Here is a 7,165-nt window from a genome sequence, read left to right as displayed (position 1 = left end):
TTACTCTTTTTCTTAAATAAATTTCTTTATTTTAACTTTGATATGTTGTACAAGAAAAATTAAAAATAATAATACATTTTTACTTCCCTCCCAGAAAGAAAACAAATTACAAAATGTTGGAATTAAGACATTAATTACACTTCTTGTAATTAAGAGGTCATTTATTTCATGATACTTTCTTACATGTTCACTAGGACTTGCTCACCTGTCCTATTATGTATTATGTCTTATAAGTATTATGTAAAATACTTCCATGCAAGTATCACTTTTGAAATGCATTTACTGACATGTACAGTTAGAATGAAGTCCAGATAAAAATGTGCTATTAATTTAAAATATATTCTACTACATTCTTATATGTAGTTTCTTTTGACATTTAAAAATGACTAAAAGTTATAATCACTATACAGCTATCATGTTGTATGGTGCTCAGAGAACCATTTGTCCTCTTATCACCTGAACCATCTGCATGATTGACCAGGATCACCAAGTGAAGGCACCAACTGTATCTCCACGGAAGGCTCTCTTCATCAGGGGAGGTCTGTAATACAGATTGGCAGAAATACTGTAAAACAATCAGGGCTTGTTTACTATTAATTTACACATTCGTGATGTACTTTTAAAAAGTGATTACAGAATAAACTAGGTATTTTATTTATGTTTTTATTTTTCTATTCACCATAATATTAATTTTTCACCAGAGAAAGTTATATAATGTTTATAACATTAGAAATGCAAAGTATTAGAACTGTCATTTGCTAGGTCTGGACTGCATTCATGGATACATTAATCTACACCATTACTTGTCACTTTTTATCAGGTCAAAAAAAGTCAGAGAGAACTGTTTTGCTGTGCGTGAGTAACAACTGTGGTCTTACATACTGAAGAAGCTCTATAACTCAGCTGACAATTGATGATATTGTTCCCAATATGATGTAAATATTCCTCTCCTCATTTTATGTGAGATGATTTTCTATCATACAGAAAATGAAAATTACATGCTAAACTACTCTATAGAATTTGGCACAGTCTGAGAACATCTCTTCTTCTGTAGCCTAGGAGACAGACCTTTTATAGTAAATCTTTCTAGTTATGTTCTTCACACATTATAAAACCTGCTCATATGTTATCTCAAATAAGATCAGTTTGTGATTTTGGTAAAATATACCACTTTCTATGCTATGTCCTGTTATCTTAGGACAGTTAATTCTAACAGGTTTCTCTGGTGGTATCCACGTATGGGTGTGTAGTAAAAACTTATTTTTCAAATGTTGTCACAACAGTGGCACATTTTCATCTGACTTCCAATAAGGTTATGACATTCCATTTTCCATCTAAATCTCTTCTGGCATTTACTTCATCTGCAAGAGCAACTGGCAAATCTCCCCTGCTGCAGGTGCAGCTACCACAGAATATCTAGTATAAATTCTGATTCTTTGTGGAACATGTCTAATTCCCGATTCTTTAGCTTGTTAGGTCTCTCCCATTTCTCAATTCGTATGTTGTGTTAAGTTTCTATTACATGGTGTGTTTGCTATATTATCTACTGCAGTCCTGCTGTCTCTGATTATGCTCCATTTCAATCTGTCTAGTCATCCTAAGTCCATGAAATGTTTTATTTACGGTATATGGTTCTCATTGTCTTATATCTTATATTCTTCGATGAGTTTTGAAATTTGCTCTGTATGATTTCTTCTTGAACATGAGAAATGCAAGGATTCTTATTTACCCAGCAAATCATTAACCAGATCTGGGAAATGTTTTATAAGTACATCTTGAATTGTGATTTTATGATTCAGTCTGTCTCCTTTGGAAGAGGAATTTTCTAATGCATTTGGCAAGGGAGTTTCTCTATTTCTTTCTCATGAGGTGCTCTGTGGGATTCATTGTCTGCAGCTTTGTTGTCCTTGACCCTTTTCATGTAAATTTTAATTGTTGTATTTATGTTCAAATTACAACCTCACTTTATTTCTCTCTAAAATCAATCTATCTAGCTGATTTCTCAATCTTTATTTTTCTCTTATAGCCTCTGAATTAGAATCAGTAAAAGCATGCTGAAAGTTCAGTTTCTCATATAGTGATTCGAAGAAAGAATTCACATTTCCTCTATTGGGGTGCAAAACCCTTGGTTTGGCATTTTGGAAAAAGTTTCCTTTCTGATCCTGGGGCTCTGCCTAGATGACATCATTCTTTTCTCCTTCTGTAGACTATCCAGAGTTTTCAAAAGGTTTTGTACTTTTCTCCCCTTTTCTGCCAATTCTTAGTTGAAGCATACCAGCTGTCTTTTAAATGTGCCTGCTCTATCTAAAATTTTACAGACAAGTATTTCTGATTTTCGTTGATATACTTCTTGCAATATGACTTAACATTTTCATATTTAAGAACTCTACTTCAGCTTCCATATTTTTTAGAGATATGATGGATGTCCTTTATTTCACCAAATTCTCTTTTAAGTTCCTTTCATAGAAATTGCCTCTTTAAAAGTGTTGCTTTCTCTCGTTTTGCTGATGATGTTGATATACTTTTGACTTAACTTTATAGCACTTGTTTTTAGAAACATACAAGTGTGTTCAAAATTTTCCAGTTTTTGGAGATGTATAAGATTTCTAAATAATACTTAGTGATCACCAAGAGTTCATTTGAATCTGTTGCAAGCCACCGTCTCATATTTCTGATATTATTTATATATTTTTCTTTTTCTCTAGGTTAGTTTGCATGCTATTGTTTATCTGTTTCTTCAAAAAACAAACTCTTGAAATACATTTAAATGCTGTTATTTTAATTTCTATTTCCTTAATTTCTGCCATAATACTTATCACCTCCTAACACTGACTTCCTCTGAGTTTGAATTGATCATTCTCTTACACCTTGAGGGTTGTCATTTGATGTTTTATATGAGATCACTCAGAATTTGGTCATTTGCTTGAGGACTTTCTGGTGTTTGAATGTAGGCATTCAAAGTCATAAACTTTCATCATAGCAGCATATGCCTAGCTGTCAAAGACTTTATGTAACTGTGCTGTCACTTTCATTTGATTCTAGGAATTTTTTTTATTTTCTTTCCCTTACTTATTCATTCAATAAGTCGATGGAGGCTACAGGAAGTCTTCAATTAATTATTCAGACACTGTAATTTCTTTATTCAGACACTGTAATTTCTTTCTGTATTAGTTGCTTATTTTGTTTGCATTCTCTTATATTTTAAGACTTACATGTGGCCTAAAATGAAATCTTTTTTTTTTTGGAGATGGTTGGTGGAATGACAAAAGCTATATTTAAAAACTTGTCTTCATGATAAATGGAATATATTTTAGATTTGATGGTGACAATTCATTTTTCCTATAGTTCAATTCTTAAATTTCTCTGGCAGTATTGAGTTTGAATCTAAAGAAAAGATCATTGTGCTAAAATTGCCTATTTCTTACCTTTTTTGTTCATTATATCTGTGGGTCCCCAAAGTTCATTTTGTTCTTTTGGCCACAAGTTCACTAGTACAAAGGGGTAGAAGTGGTAACACAGAACATTAGATGTCCTATGAACATAAGGTAAATAACCTTCTGGGAGTTCATTTCAGTGAGGCAGAACAACTTTATTCCAAAGTGAATGAAGATAAAAAGAATAGGAATAGTGGCTGAGCCATGATATAATTTGTATTAAACAGTGTGATCCTATCATAAATTTTCTAGTAAAGTCTAGATTATCATAGCAAAGTGGAAGCAAAGTCCTATCAAAATTCTCCTAGCACAATGTCTAATTACCATTTGGATAACAGGATTGAAGCTTCTGCAGGGAAGTGTCTCAATGGTCATATAGAGATAGGTCAGGCTTCCTGTCCTAGAGACAGTCTCCAAATAAATCCAGGTATAGAACAGGGCGTCTTTAACTGGGGAGAGGTATTAGGAGAGGTATCCTCTATGTTTCCAAGTTTGGAGAGTTCTGCCAGTCCTAACTAACTAACAGGGACTCTCAGCATCTATCCAGGTTTGTTTTACAATACTAAAGTCCCAAAGATTGATGTGTATGTATTGGAAGCTGGTGTGTGTTCTTTTAGTAACTCATTTCCTTTTGATTGAGCACTGTTCAAATTCTGACATAACAGATGTCAACAGAGCTATGCCAGCTTGGTGTGGGGCCACCATTCTCTTTGTAGATTTGCTTCCATCACTTGATGTTCAACACATGTGTACTTTTCCTAGTTAGATGTGTTTCTTCAAGAAAACAGATAGCTGGGTAGGGCATTTCAACCTAGTCTAAAAATATGTGTATCATTCTTTCTTAATTGGGGTCACATAAGATTATTAATAAATGTTTATTATTTACTATCATTTTGATAGGATTTCATTGTGTTTTAGAGTGTTATTTATTTTCCCTTTCCCCTACTACTTAACAATATTGGAATTTCTGGCTTATATTATTGGACATACTGATATCTCTTTTCCTGATAATAATTTATCTATCCCTTTAATGACATTAACATTTTGTCTGTGCTCTCATTATTGAGGTGGCCATTCTTTTTTCTGTTTGCATAGTATCTTAATAATGTATATGTATGTGATGCTATGAGGGTATGTGGAGGCCTAAGGTTAATGTATATGCATGAGAGACAGAGAATGAAAACTTAAGGATGTTCCCAATCTCAAGCACAAGAACATGAGAAATGAGGATCTGCCCCTATCAATGTCTAACAGGTTGGTCTGTGCTCTCTATCTTTGATATACTTTGTATTTTGATTTGTGATAGCTATGATGAACTCAGATTGTGCTTTGATATCATTTACTGCTGTTCTTTCAGTGTGGACACATGGGATCTTATAAATTCAAAGACTCCTGCAATTAAACATGTGTTTTCACAGTATGTAAGGGGAAAACATGGAAACTAAAAGGACAAAAATCCATTTTCTTTAAAGTCTAATAGGAAAAGTCTGACTCTCCTTAGTTACTGCTTTTTTTATCCCTGGTACATTGGCTTTATCAATGGCAGCTGACCACCTCTTGGCCATCTATGCTTTGCAGTTTGAAAAAGTACAGATGTCTAAAATTTTTTCTTACTATTTAAAAGATAAGATTCTTTGGTGAGAAATGAGAGCTGCTGTTGTATGTTGGTACAGGCATAATTATTTAGAACACTTACATTGGCTTAGGAAAATAGCTTTTGTGGGTTTTCTTCTAGGGTCCATGAAAACTCCAGACAAAAGTACTTGCCTTACTTAATAATACCAGGCATAAATACTGTACTACTGAGCAAACCTTACATCCAAATAGGCCATTATTATTGTTCACTGAAAATACAAATTAGCAACTACTGCAACATTTAGGATATCTTTCTGAATCCTTCATGGTTGTGGATCATTGACTTTAGAATAAAAAAGAAATGTTGAATATTTTTCTCCCTGGGTAGCTTATATTGAAACTTACAAAGTGGATAAAGTACTTCTCATGGAAGTGTCTTCCAAGTCAATTTCTGACAGATTCTTCAAATTCCTGTGAACAAAATATGTGGTGTATTTAAAAAGGGTTTTATTTACCTTCAGATCCTGAGTGAAAACCAAGGGCAACTACAATAGCAAACATTGAATTGGGAATCTCTAGGCCTACGATGCATTGTAGGTCAGGTGAGTTCACCCATATTGGAACTGAAATTTGTGTTAGATGGTCTGTGGCTCTTGGTAGTACCATTACAAGCACATTAGTGTAGCTCTATTCAAATTCATGTTTATGTATGTATATTTACTTATGTATATTATATATGTAATATCAACTAAACATAAAATTATTCACCTCCTTATAATTTTTTCAAACATCCTTAGGGTTATCTGTCCCATATCCTATCTGCTTCTTCTGTATTACCTCCCTGTCTCTTCATCACTTAGATTCATCTCCTATCACTTTTTCCCATTCCTCATTTTTTTTTGTCTGTGTCCTACTAGCTCTGTTGTTATAACTTCTCCCTCCTCCGTGGTCCCATTCTAATTTCCTCATTTCCGAAGCTCTTCAAGGATATAAACTCATATCTAGAGATTTGTATCTAGGACCCACAAATTATAAAGTATTTGATTTTGCCTTTCTGGGACAGTCATCAAGTTCCATCTATAAGCAGATATATTGGCAGGTGTAATTGCAGCTATAATGACAGATGATGACAATAAGAGAGAAATTATCTGAATGGATCTAATCTAATCACAGAAGGCATTAGAACCTGGATATCAAATCAAAGAAAAGCAGAAAGTTTCAATATATAAAAAGTACTTGATGTAAAGGATAGTTATAGATGATGGCTTTGGAATGTTTAAAATCATGCCCAACTTATTAAGTTAGATTTTGATTGAGCTTGTCCTGAGATCCAAGACACACAATATTTAGAAATGGATGACTAATATGAAGGAAGCATTCCTGGACTGTTTCCAAACTACTTGTTCTTCTAAGCAGCACAGCCATAAAAATTAGAATGGTCATAAAAATTCAGTCTTAAAAGCATGCTATAAAGATATTAATTAGGATTAGTATCCTAAAAATGATTAAAGCATACTTTAGCACTGAGTGCTCTCTTGGACCTTCAATTCTAATTAGGTATAAAGTACAGCATACAGGTCCTTGGGCACAGAGGACACTGAATAACAGGCTATATAGATAGAGGGAAGCTGCTGCTTCAGACACTGCCTAACAGGCTGAGCTCTATATGGAGTTTGTGATTCAGGTAGAAATTCTGAGGGAGAGACTATAACAATGTGTAAAGTAATAACCTGTCATATCTTCAGTCTGAGTGCTGATGGTAGTGAGAATGAACTCTGTCCTAGATCCATGGCACTGGACCAGGAAAGATGCCTAGTCTATAACTAGATGAACAGATGAAGGGCCTGACTCTGCTTTTGTCAGTATCAGGCTAAATATTAGAGCTGTTAGAGGTCCATGTAGAAAACATTCACCTTTCAACTGATGGTGATACTCTCTGCTGCAGATATGGAAAGGGTGGCTCTATAGTTCACCTACTTCCCTTCACTACCTATATCTCCTTTAGCCCTCAACTGGGGAAACCTACAGGACATAGCTTCTCCTATAGTTATCAATTGGAAATAGTGTCAGATCCAAGCTCTGTTAAAGTATGTTTTAATTTATGCACACAATCAAATGTATATATATATATATATATATATGTATATATATATCCA

This window comes from Alexandromys fortis, unplaced genomic scaffold (assembly GCF_014885135.2).
Source record: "Alexandromys fortis isolate MF-2015 unplaced genomic scaffold, M_Fortis_MF-2015_v1.1 scaffold_457, whole genome shotgun sequence".
In the NCBI taxonomy this organism is placed as follows: domain Eukaryota; kingdom Metazoa; phylum Chordata; class Mammalia; order Rodentia; family Cricetidae; genus Alexandromys; species Alexandromys fortis.
Note: the sequence above shows the minus strand (reverse complement) of the source record.